Source organism: Leptodactylus fuscus, chromosome 11 (assembly GCF_031893055.1).
Source record: "Leptodactylus fuscus isolate aLepFus1 chromosome 11, aLepFus1.hap2, whole genome shotgun sequence".
Taxonomy (NCBI): Eukaryota; Metazoa; Chordata; class Amphibia; order Anura; family Leptodactylidae; genus Leptodactylus; species Leptodactylus fuscus.
In genome coordinates this window covers 32,263,109-32,280,926 of record NC_134275.1, presented here as the reverse complement: position 1 = coordinate 32,280,926, position 17,818 = coordinate 32,263,109, and the positions used below count along the sequence as shown (strand labels likewise).

The window sequence follows — 17,818 nt, the reverse complement described above, 5'->3', positions numbered from 1 at the left end:
CACATCAGTTTTTTCCTCACAAAAAATCCACCATATGAACACACTCCAATAGTAGAGTTATATACAAGCTCTACTCTTAACATACCAAGTCCTACAAGCAGCAGACCATGGATTATGTGGTCCCAATATCTTGTCTAATCTCTAGAGTATGGAATAATCTAGACTGTCCCTTACAGAGTACTTTAATGTTATACAAATGTGTCTACATCAGGGGTGCTCACACTTTTTCAGCGTGTGAGCTACTTTGTTAGCTGACCAAGGCAAAAGATCTACTAGGGCGGGGCCTGGGTGAGCTGTGGGCGGGGCCAGTGGGTATGTGGGCGGGCTTATGGGTGGGGCGGACGCGTATATGTGGGCAGGGCCGGGCATGTGGGTGGGGCCAAACGGATCGTGAGAGCAGGAGACAGCGGCGTTCTGTGGCCGCCCAGGGATCCCCGGTGTCTGTTTGTTCACAGCGCAGGCTGAGAGTTATCTCTGGACACTGGCAGGCTGGGGCTGTGGCAGCTCCGCCTGCCAGTGTCAGGAGATGATTCTCAGCCTGCACTGTGAACAAGCAGACCCTGTATCCCGCGATCGACCCATACGTCCTTTGCGATCTACTAGTAGATCGCGATCGACGTATTGGGCACCCCTGGTCTACATATTGCGCTATTAATATGGCTGTGATGTTATCTGTATTACTATTAACATGACTGTGATGTTATCTTTATTGCTATTAACATGACTATGATGTCATCTTCATTAGGTGTTATCAGCTTGATTCTGATGTCATTTCTACTGGGTATTATCATCAACATGACTATGATGTCATTTTCTCTGATATGTACTATCAATATGACTGATGTCATTCTTACTGGACATTATTATCAATAAGACTATGATGTCATTTTCTCTGATATTTACTATCAATAAGACTGTGATGTCATTTTCACTGAGATTTACTATTAATATGACTGTAACGTAATTTTTACTAGAATTTACTATCCATATGACTGTGATATCATCCTTACAGGGTATTACTCTCAACATGACTGTGATGTCATACTTACTGAGTATTACTAACAATATAACTGATGTCATCCAAACAAATTATACACACAGGACTAGAAACAATTCCATATTTGAGAGCGTTCTGTCTATGTGCATTCAACATCTCCCCTAATCTACATGTACACGGGCAGGATGCACATTGAAATTCGCCTTATGTGTATTTAATTTTTTGCATCATCACACATAAAATACAAATAACAAGGTTAAACCCCCTCCCCTCGCTCCTCACTTGATGTGTGTACGGAGGTATACATTATGCATGCACTGGCTGTACCCAGCACAATTACACAAAATGCTCTTCTCTCTCCACTCTGAAACTTTATGTAAATAACCGATGACAGCGTTATTGTGTGAAGAATATCAATGCTGTAATTAAAGTTTAAGGTTTGCTCCGCCACCATCAGCCGCTGTTAATTTTTCACAGTCTCTCAAGGGAGGGATAAGCGTTTGCTCCTAGAAACAGAGCTAATAATGAAATCTTTGAGCTGAGGCAGATATACCTAACCCTGAGGTCCTTTTTCACAGGCAGCCTGCTAAACATGGCTTCTTCCCTGGAGATAAAAGAGCACATGAGGGCGCAGAGAATGATTAAAAAAAAATAATAATAAAAAAAACCTTCCGAAACCTCAGCTCGAGCCACCCAGGAAATTAGCAGGGGCTGCCCAAAAATACGCAGGCTTTTCCTCTTTAGACTAAGAAATGTCACATTTTAACCACTTCGCTTCCAAAATGGAGTAGATATAGATGTTTGACTAAGTTAGATTTAACCTTTTTATAATACACTGAATAAGCAGTCAATGTTGTAGTTGGGGGGCTGGGGAGGCATCACTCTCAGGTGTTTGAATCCATGGGGGACACCGGTAATCCAGCCTGCCTTGGTCACAATGTTTAGACACAAGGCCACAGTAGACAAAAAAAACTTTGCCCCAGGTGAGTCCTTCAAGATGACCATAAAACCTACAATAACTGTTGACCAAATGGCTGACAACAATTCTTGCAACTTCCCCATACACATATGTACACAATTCAGATGAGCTGAACCGAGAGCAAGATGACAACAAGCCACTGCTAGACTCAGCAAACGATCAATGTTGAAACTGAACATGCCAGACACTTCCTTCCCCAGACCTACACACAAGACAGTCATATGGTCTTCCCAAATGGACAAGTTCATCCAAGGATATGTATGGCCACCTTTAGACCTTAAACTTTATTGCCAAATAGAGTTTTGTCATTATATATGGTGACACCAGTGACATTTGTTGGTAGGCCTTCTTTTACAAAGGACCTCCAGCATATGCTCTATATTTAGATTTAGGCACATATATATTTAGAGCTTTGAGTTTTGCCTGACCATGGTGCTATCATTATAGAGGATGGACTTTTTTTTTTTTTTAACTTGGATCAACTCTTGCTAATGTGCCTCCATTCGATACTCAACATTTGTTAGGGTCAGGTTAGTCCTGATCAGCTATCTTCATAGAGGTTGGACTTATTTTGACTTGGGTCAACTCTGGCTAATGTATTTTCATTTATCACCCAACATTCTTACCAAATAAGTGGGTCAGTGGTAAGCCCCGACCAAGGTGCTATCTTCATAGAGGTTGGACTTCTTTTAACTTGGGTCAACTCTTGCTAATGTAGCTTCATTTAACATTCAACATTCATTATATAAGTGAGTCAGGGTTGGGTTAGCCCTAAACCACTGAGTAACACCATTAGACTATAAATATATTGTTACACTGGATGATTTTCTTTGATTTCAATGCGTTGTGGGATGTATTGATGGGTTTCTCTCTCATAATAAATATAGTGCCAAACCCATGGTAAGAGGTTGGTCCTCATTGGTCCATAAGGATATAACACTGTGGTACCCAGCACTGACTCGAAGCTTTACATTAAGCTGCTTACACCCTTGTAAATATGAGGGAAAATGTTAAATTATAACTTAGTTAAATTTAATAGAACCTTTCATTCATTGTGGTCATGTGTGGCTCACAGATGCCATTAGTACTTATTAGTGGAAACTTTCTGAATCATGATGTCGCCACCAAAATTCAAGGGGTGGCAGATTCAGACCTAAAAGTTCCGCAAGCTGCATTTTGTGGTTTTTGGGGTTTCTTTGCAGATTTCCACCACTCTCAACATAATTCTGGGACAACACAGCACTAAGTGGTGAAGAATTGCTCCTCTATTCTACAGGTCTCTTTATATAGACCATCTGGGAAAGTCATCGTTCTGAAGACCTTATTTTTTTATATTCGGTCTAAGAAATATGCATCTTCTAAAACACAATCCTCAACTGTTGTGTCTTCAGCTATCTCAAACACTTCCCTCCATTTAAGAACTGCCCCATTTTAGGATAAAAGCAGACTTATATCTGTACTAAAACTGTGCAATATGAACAAGGCAATTGAGAATATCAGGGATGTAACAAGTAACTTTGAGGTCCCACAGAAAAACATAGAATGGGCACCTTCCCCACCAGGGCATGGAAAACCTATGGTTATTTTGGGCTACACTCATCTGTGTCTCTTCCTTCTTTTGTTGTACTCCCTATGGTTTACATAAATTTTGTTAGCCTATAGTCACACAACATTGGTGTAAAATGGCCATGAAAAACCCAAGGAGCAGGAATTTTAACAGATCCCTTATACAGTGTATGTAGTGATCCTTGAAATCGGACATAGACATCAAGACCTACATTTTATGGTTTATGATAATGGACCATCAAAATACCAGTGATGAGAATAGCGCCCTCTGATAAAATTAATACAGCCATTATCACATGGCCAATATTCCCTGTCACATAAGTATAGCCTGACTCTTGCCTTCCATCATTTCTACTTATCGCTCATTTACCCCCTTTGTTACCCCAATGCAATTTTAATAGTACTTATATTTATTGCATTGAGGCCACAGTTGTAAAATTTTGTATTATTTTTTCTATTTTTTCCCATTGACCTCAAGTATCTGAGAAATTCCAAAAATGCCATTTTGATATAAATTTCAAATTTAGTCATTTTAAGTGTAGCAAGTAAACCATACATACTGAAAGACTTAAACAAAACAAAAATGATCTTACATAAAACTATATTTTATAGTGTGCGAGAACGGGGCACTGTACAACTCCCACCATTGAAAACAGAGCAACGATTTAGATTAATGTAAAAGTCATGGAGCTAAATATAGTAATTTTGTGTTCAAACAGAATTTTTTATTTCACAATTCAGTTATGAAGATAGAGTTCAATGTAAAATGTTCAATTTGCAGTAATTCGGCTATGTGCTTACACCTCGAGTACCAGCAGTCGTCGAGACACAAGTTAACATTAAAAACAATCCATAAAAAGCCACAAACACCACAAAGTAATAAAAAGTTACAGTAATGTACATGGTAGATGTAATTGTTATAAAAGTAGAATGCTGCCTGTTTTGAGAACCAGTGAAGTGATATGTCAATAAAATTCCATGTGACTGACCCAAAAAAGAAGTGGGGATATTTGTCTACCATCGAAATGGCAGAACTTTCCAATTATATCCCATTACTCCATATTATAAAATATTACATTATATTTTATATATTACATTGGTCTAAAAAATTCTGTACAAAATTTTAACAGCCGATCATCTAGAACTTATAAAATTAAAATAACATAAAAAAACTTAGCAACGTAAAAATAAATTCAGAACTTTGCAACTTAAAAGAATCTATAAATTTAAATGACTAAATTAAAAGATCGAAATGAATGAATCAATTAAAAAAAATTAGATTTGGTAACAAATTTAAAAAAATTGGTAGACTAAAATGTTTTTTAAAAATTACAAATTTGGTAAAATTAATGAAAACATAATATAAAGTAAAATAATATTGTAGAATAAAAAATAATTTAGTTGACCAACAATTACTTTGCCTGGAATGAGGCCACATGCAAATATCCAAAATGTAATCTATCACATGAGGTTTAAGTGACTAGTAGTTTTAAAGGTTTGCTGCTCGGGGTGAGGTATTGACATCCTCTGCAATAATTAGTGGCGTGTCCATGAGGATGGAGTTTATAACCACATTGGTAGTCGCCCCTCCCCAGCTGCTAGCCAAATAATTCAACTTAATTAGCAAATAAACACAGTGGGCTAAAAACTGAGAATATGACAATATGATCATTGGGAAGAAACTTCCAGGGAAAGAAAATCGCTGATCACATAACATAACTATGTCACTGTCGGGCAAAGTGAATGAATAGTCGTAAAAATAAGAGGATCATTAACAGGGCTGAGTTAGAGATATGCTTTAAGACTCCCTTCAAATTGAAGGTTGTATTAAGACATAATACTGTTGTGTGCATGAGGCCTAACAGACCAGAAAGGCAATGACAAGCCTAGTTTGTCTCGAAAACTAATGCAGATGATAGTTAATGTGATGTGAACAGTGGTCAGGTGAAGTAAAGGCTTTCAAGGCATCTGACAAGTTCTATGAACATTGTGTCACATATTATATACAATATTATACAATATGATGTTTGTGTCAATTTCGTGCAAAGAGTTAAAGTGACGAGCATGAGGGCGTCTAAACCACGTCTTGATTTAATTATAATCTGGGCGGTGGTTTCACGCTCTCTTCTAATCTGGATTCCTTGTAATTAGAAGGCCGCAGATCGAATCTTCTTGGCCAAGAATAGACTCCAATGTGTTTTTCCACAAGCAATAAGCACTCTAGTATATGCTATAGCCAAGTCATCTACCTAATAGGATAAATGGTCGTTGACACATTACAGGAATATGAGCAGTGACTGTTGCAGTGACAAGTTTCTCAGATCTGTGTACATTGTTCATGAAGCTTATTGTGTTTTATATCGGTATGACGGAGCCCATACGTCTATAGAGCAGTTATGCCACATAACTCATTTGCATGTTAGGCTGAGTATGCATGTGTTCTGAAGGGCAGAGATGGGTGTAAGATGTTGTCAGACAGTTCTAATGGCATTTATTTCCCTGGAGAGCAAGGGATCAGGAATGTTGAAATTCAACGTCTTACCATTTTTGTTCCCAACATCTGCTGAACGAATATTGGTTGGACATCCAATAAATATTGTAGGGACATCCAACCCCAATAAATTCGGTGGATTTGGACAGCTTCAGTATAATATGTATAACAACCTTTAAAAAGGTATTCCAGGAATTGGATATTTATGGCCAATCCTTAGCACTATACGGTGGCAGATGATATGTCTATGGTTCCATAATGTGCATGTCATGGAATGTATATTAGATCTAACAATGGACAACAAGGGTAAGACCATACCTATCAAGTCAAGGAGGCAATTACATAGCGGAGATGGAGCTAGAAATTTTTGGAATAGGATGATGATCCAGGGATTTGGCCCAATTCTCATATTCAGAGTTGGAAAGGAATTTTTTTATTCTGATGGGGAATTTGTTATCTACTTCATGGGGGTTTTTGCCTTCCGGTGGATCAACTTGGTAGGTTTATAGGTTGGACTTGATGGACTGGTGTCTTTATACAACCTTCTCTTCTATGTTCCTTCATTTGCAATCTACTAGTTGAGTGTCTATTAGTGGAGAAGTTTTTTCAGTGACACCTCCAAGTGGATAACACATTTCAAAGTTAGAATTCCTTTTTCAGATCCTACAAAGACCCAATGATGAACCGTGGCATGGATCTCATGAAGGACTTCTTAACCCTAAAACATGTTCTCCACTTCTAACAATAAACAAAGCATTGGAGAGTCAAGTGCTCATCTGATGTCAATGCTTTGATGAAATCTGGGATGGATTATGAGAGCAGCACAACATCCTGGTTCATTTCATAACCCTTTTAAAGTCTATGTCCAGCTTCGGCAGTGGTCAAAGAGTGGTTCATGGCACACAGCGTACAGCATGAAATGCCTCTAACAAGACAAACGACAAACAACAGGACAAAAAATGCATTGTACCCTATAGTAAGAATGCCCACATGTTCAGAAATACTAACCAAAGAGATGCAATGTTTTGTTTTGTTTTGTTTCTTTCATTTTTAGTTGTCTTACTTTGGCATCAGATCTTGCTCTTGCTCCCCAGAAGAAGCATTCCAACATCATGACCTTATGAGAAGTCTCCTAACATCCCTCAAAAACATTTCCCAGTAGGAAGCGTTACAAGGATAGATGATCAAATCTGTTTAAACCATTTCCAGATCTTGACGGGCCATGTTCCCTTTGACCTCCGACAATCATGACTGCTATGTACATATTTCTAATATACTTGCTTCTCTAAAACATTTTAGTGGAATGTGGATCACCTGAAAGGCAAGCAAAGGGTTGACTGCTGTGTGGTCTGTATAGTAGTAGGAGTGTTCGGAGAGGATTTATTAATGGCCTCTATCACTGAGTGCATTCAGAACTGCTGGTTATAGGATATCCTCAAACTTTCCTTACAGGCCACTATAAATCTATAAATCAGATAAGAGAGGAATGTGATGCTCTGAAGAGGAGAAATTGAGATGTTAAGTTGCTCCCAGAGTTTGATTTATGTCCGGAGCTGTTAGGTATCTCCAGAAAACAACCTGTAGAGTGAGATAACCCTTCCTTTCCTAGAGGGATTCTCTTCTTTGCCCCATTTAACCTCTTCTTTAATCCTAAATGGGATTCCTAAGAGGCTGAATATGAAGTGGGGCCAACTAATGGCTTAAATTTGTCAAATAAATCATAGTAGTTGTTATTCAATGTGTACATGAGGACATACAGAAAAATATTTTGTGAAAACGTTGTACATATTTCATGCAAAACTTTTGGATTAGCGAGAATTGTTAGTCTCTATAAAATATTTATGATGGACCTGAATGTGGATGTTGAAATCATGATGTAGACGTTGGAGGTCACAAGGACCGATCGAGTAGAAAGTGTGATGGAGACTACTTCTAGGTGACGCAGGATCTCATACTCATAGTCTGGAAACGATGAAGCACTTCTTATGCCAGCCTTACACATTATATTTTTGTTAGCCAAAATTGCCATGTTGACTAATGACTGGCCCCCTGTCTGGCATGTACATGCTGTGAATGACCATTTGGAGCAGGATGTTGGAAAAACAGATCAGTCATGCTGCATACTTTCAGCCAGCTGTTGGTAAAACGTAGCAATGCTTGGCATGATCGGCTGCTCATCAGCCATCTTGGGTATACTCATTGCACCAGTTTAGTTGTTATGATGGAATTGTTTATACATGTCAGGTGGCTAACAGCTAAAGTCCATTGTCATACTTACTCTCCCTATGTCCTAACCTCCTAAAAATGCCCATTCAATAGCTTCAAGAGTCGAAGTCTTGTTTGGCTAACAGCTATTCAACCCTACTCCCCCATACACATGCATACTCAGTTAGATGAGTATTTATGTGATTTCCATGGGGAAGGCAATACCACAAGATACCTCAACCAGCAGCTTATCTCCCTTGAGCACAAAAGGGCATGGAAATTCAACATGTCTGAACCTTCTTTATCCTTCATCACCTGTTGCTGTACAGTTGGTAAGCCCATTTACAGTATATTAGTCAAACTTTCCCTCTAAAATCATCAAGTTACCGAACTTTGCTCAAATATGACTAGAAGCTTTAACTTCTAATAGATCATAATAATGTACAAAGTAGGAATGGGGTTTGTTAGTAGCTTCTTATTGGGATATCCAGACTGGCTACTAGGCACAAATGATTCAGAAAATTCCACCATCTTGAACGCTACACGTTGTATGGGACTTTTCCTGGGCAATATCTCGATACATGAATCAATCAGTCAACCTAGATTCCAACGTTCTCCCCATACAACTGATGGTCAAGTCTTTTGTGATGTACCAAATATCTAAGAAACTAACGGACTCATTCTGTTTTGATTTAACAACATAGGGGTAAGGAAATAAGATCTATGCAACTTGCTTGAGACCCACCAGCAGACACAAGCTGTTTTATGAGTGCACCTCCCTTCATAGGCAGAATACAGGCTGCAATAAACTCATGGGATGAGAGTGAGATGGTAGATAGATAGATAGATAGATAGATAGATAGATAGATAGATAGATGGATGGATGTCCGTGTTCTCCCATACATACCCATGCTATGGACTTGTGACCACAGGAATTGTTTATCTTTGGTCTCCTCCTCGCTAATTGAAACCAGTGACTCTAGCTCCTCAGCATGTTCAGCCCGGATCCCACTGAGTGGCAGAGACTACATTTCAAATCTGAGCAGCAGAACCACTGTGACCATTAACCCCTTAGTCAGAAGGTCCGACATGATACCAAGAGGATCAGCTTTGTAAGCATATCTACTCCAGGACAATCTTGAGATAAAGTTTTCACTTCAATAACCTTATCTGCAAGAATGTTGCTACTCCAAGTATCCTGTTACTGCACTCCAGATATTTTATTACAGTAAGCCTGTTAGTACTACAAGGTTTTTACACATATCTGATCGTAACTCTGCGGAATCTCAGATATACATTTATTGGTTCTGTGAGTCAGGTGGTAGCCGTCAGCTACTTACATTGCACAAATGCCAGTAGAGTGGATGATAGATATCTACTGAAGGTCTGATGAGAAGATCCTGTAGTCTGCGGTCTATATTCAGAATGTTCGCTATTGTCATCAGGAATAGTCAAGTGAATGGGGCTGATCTACAACTAAGCATGGTGTCCAAAAGTGAAAGGGGACACTATGGCATCTCATGATCATTAAGCCTGGTCATACACTTTGGACAGCTAGAATAGCTATTCTTTCTGCTCCCCATACACATGCATTCTCACCTCATCCAAGTGTGCATGTGTTCTCAGTGGAGACAGGCATAAGCTGCTGCCAGACTCCACTTATCTTCCAAAACTAAAAAAAAAAAAAAAGCAGTGGGCATGTTGAAATTCAACATGTCTCACCCTTCTTTAACCCAACCTCTTCCAATGAAAGAAGGTTGGGCCTCTGTCATACATGTTATATGGTCAACCAGCTCTGCTGAATATAGTGGGTTTGGCTAATATTCACCTATAGTGTATGGTTACATTAAAGGGGTTAGCCAGGAATTATTATTTATGGCCTATCCTTAGGATAGACCATAAATGTCCAATTGGGGGCGAGGGCAACAGGAAATTCCTGCACTGATCAGCTTTACAGGCCACCCGTACTATACACTGTATAGCTCTGTGCCCTGTATACTATATATTGGCTCAATACTATTTCTGAAGTCATTAACTATTATCAAAGTCAATTGGAACTGAGCTGCAGTACCCGCACCAGCCACTATACAGGAATCGGTGCTTTTGGATCCATGTTGTGTATAGAATGGAGAATGAAAGAGGCTCTGTACAGCTGATCAGTACGCAGGCCCCCCACCGATCAGATATTTATGGCTTATCCTAGAGATGGTCCATAAATAAACAAAATTCTAGACAACCTCTTTAAGATGTAAATCTGCTTAATGGGAAATGTAGTTAGTTATCCAGTAAACCTGCGACTATCACGGCACACTCCATATCCTTTTCGTAACTTTGTAACAGATGAGAACTATAAGGGCTGCTAACAGTGGAATTCCAGTATATGGCAGTCCATGATAGCTCAGAAACAGAAAACTCAGATGACTAGTCAATGTCAGTCTGGTGCAGTAAAGGCTCAGAGGAACATAATAACACCATGCTGCTAATATGACACCGCAACATAATATATAACCTGCAGAGCTCACAGTTAAGGTAGAACATCCTACCTGACCACGTATTCTGCTGTCTGATGTGTCTGTACATGTCCCTTCCAGAGTGAAAAAGTCAAGTTATGTCTGTTTAGCAAATGTGAAGAGAAAACTTCTACGTTCCTACATGTCTCCAGTGTAGCCGAAGAAGACAGGTCATTTGTAATCCACAACCATGTAAAAGGTTCAGGATTGTTTTTCTACTTTGTTACCTGATTTATTTGCATTATTTGGGATGTTGTAGCCCACCGCCGTCCTCTACAGTCCACTGGGCTAGCACTTTATTAACCCATTCACCTAGGACATATCTGTATCATTACACCTGTAACTAGCCACATAGAGGTAAGCACATCAAGGAAAGCACTCGGATGTCACTCTGCAATATTGGCCTCACCTTGGATGATCGGCATACTTGGTTGTGTACATGAGGCCTCACTGCTACTATCGGTGCACTATTACTGAAAGTTTTATCATCTTCTAAGCAAAGCATCACACAACTATTACTGTATATCTATTACACTCAGCTCAGTAGTTCTTACTTTTAGAAGATGCCCTGAAAATATGCTGCTATCACTATAATGGTTACATTTCCTTGCAGCACCTCCACAGGGCTTTCTGTGTAATGCAGTAAAGGTCCTCCAAAGAGCAATACTCTTTATAGCATCAGTCCATTTTGGCCAAAATATACAGATTCCCTTCTATTATCTCAGAAATCTCTAACAGGGTAGACAGATATGGTATTTCTAAACTGGAGAACCCATTCAGATTGTATTACTATTTTAGATCCCATACACCACATCCAATAATATGGCTACTGTGAAAATCACTTTTGGACAGATTGTTGGAAAAATTGTTATATATATACCAAATCTTAAAGGTATCGTAACAGAGTAAACCCATAGCAATGTTCTCTGACCTTCTATTAAATTTTGAAGATGAAGCGATTGCTCTCATACCCCATACACTGAGTCTTACTGAATTACAATTCACGGCAGTACTTTGTAGAAGACAGCTGCAGCAAAAAAAAAAAAAAAAAGAATGTTCTGTAAACGGTATTTCAGATGAAAAGACTCAACAGGCATAACTGGTCAAACTACATATTTCATGTCACATCACTAGACCTCCAGCAGCAAAGGAGTTAATGGCTTCAAGCAGTGAAGATAGGGTTAAACAGGGTGTGTGCCCCAGTGACCCAGTCTGACATGTCTCAGTGGGGTTACCAGGCCAGACTGTCCTACTGACTGCCTAGCCTTAAGCCTAGGAACAAGACACTGCAGGGTGAGGGGAGGAGGTGGATGTGGGGTCCTCTCCACTGTTTCTCCATGGGGCCCCCAACCACAGTTCAAAGGGACACATTTCAGCTCCCTTCACCTTCTCATCTTCAAAGAGGATTGTGGGAGACAGACAGACTGCTGCTGGGATACAGAATGCAAACAGTATCACTCCCTGCTCTGAATTATACTACATCTAAAACCTATCCATGACATTATAGAATATCCATATAATCTCCTTCCCGTGGGTAAACACGCCTGGCAGCTCACATGAGTATACGGTATTGTACTCAAGTCACAGAAATGATGCCCCTGCTACGGCATTCCTCAATCATGCCACCTATAGATACAGGAGGCCTATGAGCTACTAGCCCCTTCTTAAAGGGATCATGTACATGTAGATGGGAACAATGTAAGATTGATGAATTAAGCAAATTGTTCATGTACTCTCTTTAGATATGGTTGTATGAATTAGAGGCCATGTAGTGAACCCAAAGGTAGCCAGACATATTTTATTATAAGAAACCTGAGGCTTACACTAACGGGGATCATCCTCAGCTCACTACTTATATCTGCAGTAGATGTGGATTCTCATCAGACTTGACACGGAATTAAGTACGGAATTCAATACATGTCAATGGACCATAAAGCTAGAAATAATAATAATGGGCAAGCAAGTAGAAGGAGATAGCTGAAATAGACCAATAATAGCTGATAGATAGAAAGATATTCAGATAGATAGAAAGATGGATAGATAGATAGATAGATAGATAGATAGATAGATAGGTGATAGATAGATAGATAGATAGATAGATAATAGATAGATAGATAGATAGATAATAGATAGATAGATAGATAGATAGATAGATAGATAGATAGATGATAGATAGATAGATAGATAGATAGATAGATGATAGATAGATAGATAGATAGATAAGATAGGTGATACAGTCCTATGAAAAAGTTTGGGCACCCCTATTAATCTTAATCATTTTTAGTTCTAAATATTTTGGTATTTGCTACAGCCATTTCAGTTTGATATATCTAATAACTGATGGACACAGTAATATTTCAGGATTGAAATGAGGTTTATTGTACTAACAGAAAATGTGCAATATGCATTAAACCAAAATTTGACCGGTGCAAAAGTATGGGCACCTCAACAGAAAAGTGACATTAATATTTAGTAGATCCTCCTTTTGCAAAGATAACAGCCTCTAGTCACTTCCTGTAGCTTTTAATCAGTTCCTGGATCCTGGATAAAGGTATTTTGGACAAACAATTCAAGTTCAGTTAAGTTAGATGGTCGCCGAGCATGGACAGCCCGCTTCAAATCATCCCACAGATGTTCAATGATATTCAGGTCTGGGGACTGGGATGGCCATTCCAGAACATTGTAATTGTTCCTCTGCATGAATGCCTGAGGATTTGGAGCAGTGTTTTGGATCATTGTCTTGCTGAAATATCCATCCCCGGCGTAACTTCAACTTCGTCACTGATTCTTGAACATTATTCTCAAGAATCTGCTGATACTGAGTGGAATCCATGCGACCCTCAACTTTAACAAGATTCCCGGTGCCGGCATTGGCCACACAGCCCCAAAGCATGATGGAACCTCCACCAAATTTTACAGTGGGTAGCATGTGTTTTTCTTGGAATGCTGTTTCTTTTTGGACGCCATGCATAACGCCTTTTTTTATAACCAAACAACTCAATCTTTGTTTCCAAAATGAAGTTGGCTTCTCCAAATGTGCTTTTTCATACCTCAGGCAACTCTATTTGTGGCGTACGTGCAAAAACGGCTTCTTTCTCATCACTCTCCCATACAGCTTCTCCTTGTGCAAAGTGCGCTGTATTGTTACCGATGCACAGTGACACCATCTGCAGCAAGATGATGCTGCAGCTCTTTGGAGGTGGTCTGTGGATTGTCCTTGACTGTTCTCACCATTCTTCTTCTCTGCCTTTATGATATTTTTCTTGGCCTGCCACTTCTGGGCTTAACAAGAACTGTCCCTGTGGTCTTCCATTTCCTTACTATGTTCCTCACAGTGGAAACTGACAGGTTAAATCTCTGAGACAACGTTTTGTATCCTTCCCCTGAACAACTATGTTGAACAATCTTTGTTTTCAGATCATTTGAGAGCGGGCTGTCCATGTTTGGCGACCATCAAACTTAACTGAACTTGAATTGTTTTGTAGAAAGAAATGGTCCAAAATACCTTCATCCAGGATCCAGGAACTGATTAAAAGCTACAGGAAGCGACTAGAGGCTGTTATCTTTGCAAAAGGAGGATGTACTAAATATTAATGTCACTTTTCTGTTGAGGTGCCCATATTTTTGCACTGGTCAAATTTTGGTTTAATGCATATTGCGCATTTTCTGTTAGTACAATAAACCTCATTTCAATCCTGAAATATTACTGTGTCCATCAGTTATTAGATATATCAAACTGAAATGGCTGTTATAAACACCAAAATATTTAGAACTAAAAATGATTAAGATTAATAGGGGTGCCCAAACTTTTTCATAGGACTGTAGATAGCTGATAGATAGATAGATAGATAATAGATAGATAATAGATAGATAGATGATAGATGGATAGATAGATAGATAGATAGATAGATAGATAGATAGATGACAGATAGCTGATAGATAGATAGGTAGATAGATAGATAGATAGATAGATAGATAGATAATAGATAGATAGATAGATAGATAGATAAATGGATACATAGATAGATAGATAGATAGATAGATAGGTGATAGATAGATAGATAGATAGATAGATGATAGATAGATAGATAGATAGATAGATAGATAGATAGATAGATAGGAGATAGATAGATAATAGATATATAGATAGATAGATAGATAGATAGATGATAGATAGATAAGATAGATAGGTGATAGATAGGTGATAGATAGATAGATAGATAGATAGATAGATAGATAATAGATAGATAGATAGATAATAGATAGATAGATAGATAGATAGATAGATAGATAGATAATAGATAGATAATAGATAGATAGATGATAGATGGATAGATAGATAGATAGGTGACAGATAGCTGATAGATAGATAGGTAGATAGATAGATAGATAGATAGATAGATAATAGATAGATAGATAGATAGATAGATAGATAGATAGATAAATGGATACATAGATAGATAGATAGGTGATAGATAGATAGATGATAGATAGATAGATAGATAGATAGATAGGAGATAGATAGATAATAGATATATAGATAGATAGATAGATAGATAGATAGATAGATAGATGATAGATAGATAAGATAGATAGGTGATAGATAGATAGATAATAGATAGATAGATAGATAGATAGATAGATAATAGATAGATAGATAGATAGATAGATAATAGATAGATAGAGATAGATAAATGGATAGATAGATAGATAGATAAGATAGATAGGTGATAGATAGCTGATACATAGATAGATAGATAGATAGATAGATAGATAGATAGATAGATAATAGATAGATAGATAGATAGATAGATAGATATAGATAAATGGATAGATAGATAGATAGATAGATAGATAGATAGATAGATAAGATAGATAGGTGATAGATAGCTGATACATAGATAGATAGATAGATAGATAGATAGATAATAGATAGATAATAGATAGATAGATGATAGATGGATAGATAGATAGATAGATAGATAGGTGACAGATAGCTGATAGATAGATAGGTAGATAGATAGATAGATAGATAGATAATAGATAGATAGATAGATAGATAGATAGATAGATAGATAAATGGATACATAGATAGATAGATAGGTGATAGATAGATAGATAGATAGATAGATAGATAGATAGGAGATAGATAGATAATAGATAGATAGATAGATAGATAGATGATAGATAGATAAGATAGATAGGTGATAGATAGGTGATAGATAGATAGATAATAGATAGATAGATAGATAGATAGATAGATAGATAATAGATAGATAGATAGATAATAGATAGATAGAGATAGATAAATGGATAGATAGATAGATAGATAGATAGATAAGATAGATAGGTGATAGATAGCTGATACATAGATAGATAGATAGATAGATAGATAGATAGATAGATAGATAGATAGATAGATAGATAGATAATAGATAGAGATAGATAGATAGATAGATAGATAGATGATAGGTGATAGATAGATAGATAGATAGATAGATAGATGATAGATAGATAGATAGATAGATAGATAGATAGATAGATAGATAGGAGATAGATAGATAGATAGATAGATAGGTGATAGATAGCTTTCATGACTTCACACCTACTTTAGCACAATGCTAGATGTATTTTAATACCGTCATACATGACCAGATGCGTTCAGTAAATCATATAAACCTGCAGTATGTCTGACCATATTTTATTTCCTCCGCTTTAATTTCAGAGCTTGTGCCATAACCGGCATAAATCTTCATTTATTTTGCTTCTTTAAGTCTGAACGTAACGATAAGTGAATGAATGGAGCTGTACAATAATGAACAACAGGATAGATCCAAAATAGCCTGAAAATATCTTGAAAAGCAAAACCACATGCCACATAGTGCCGGTACCAATGCTATATTTCATGCATGACTTTGGAGAATGTTAATAAGGATTAAAAGCATACTCTGTAGATCAACAAATCATGGAGAAGCAGCCAATTAGAAGTCCCCTCCTTAGATCTCTACGCTCCCAATCTACCAGCAAAAGAATGTCATTATTTCTGCCCATACCTAACTACGGCCAGAGAGAAAACTTATAGAAAACCCAAAAAGGGGCATTAAACACTACAATGAATATTCCACTTTTATGGCCACATAAGCCAGGACCATGCACCCCCCACCTTTTATTTTCTGCCATTCTTCAAGACATCAAAGTTGGTTGATTTGGGTACAATTTAAGCATTAGCCAATAAATGTGATTAAGATAACGCTTCCAGAAAGACGCTGGTCTGGGACTGATACAGTCATATGGGATACAGATGTGCTTTGGATTTGTGCTTGACTTAAAGAATCAGCTGATTTCAGTAGAGATGGTACGAAGGGACACTGCCAGACTCAACTTATTAGTGGGCCGAGCGCAGCTCTAGGCCTTCAAAGCACTGCGGTTTATTTCAGACCATAAAAAAAAAAAAATCTGCGATAGAAGGAGGAAAGTCCTTTCTGTATTGTTATGGCTGCCATGGAAAAGACAGAGGCAGCTCGCTGTAATATCTCTGCTTTTGTTCAGGCTTAGCCCACTGCATTATTAAAAAATCCATTATCAATCTTATTATTGACTTGAAAAATACTACACAGCGGGGATATTAGATGAGTCAAAAAGCGGGTGGTGGCCATCTTGAATCGTTTTGTCATTGCTTTGTGAATGGATTCAATATATGCGTGTTATGGGATGGATGGATGGATGGATAGATAGATAGATAGATAGATAGATAGATAGATAGATAGATAGATAGGAGATAGATAGATAATGGAGATAGATAGATAGATAGATAGATAGATAGATAGATAGATAGGAGATAGATAGATAGATAGATAGATAGATAGATAGATAGATAGATAGGAGACACATAGATAGATAGATATGAGATAGATAAATAGAATATAGATAGATAGAGATGGATAGATGGATAATGGAGATAGATAGATAGATAGATAGATAGATAGATAGATAGATAGATATGAGATAGATAAATAGAATATAGATAGATAGAGATGGATAGATAGATAGATAGATAGATAGATAGATAA

General features: G+C 37.7%; 1 protein-coding gene across 1 annotated transcript in view; it reads right to left on the bottom strand.

Annotated features, from left to right (window-relative positions):
• The window catches only part of LMX1B (LIM homeobox transcription factor 1 beta), a 125,581-nt gene that overhangs the window by 71,824 nt on the left and 35,939 nt on the right, over positions 1-17,818 (bottom strand). The gene's annotated exons all lie outside the window — the stretch shown is intronic.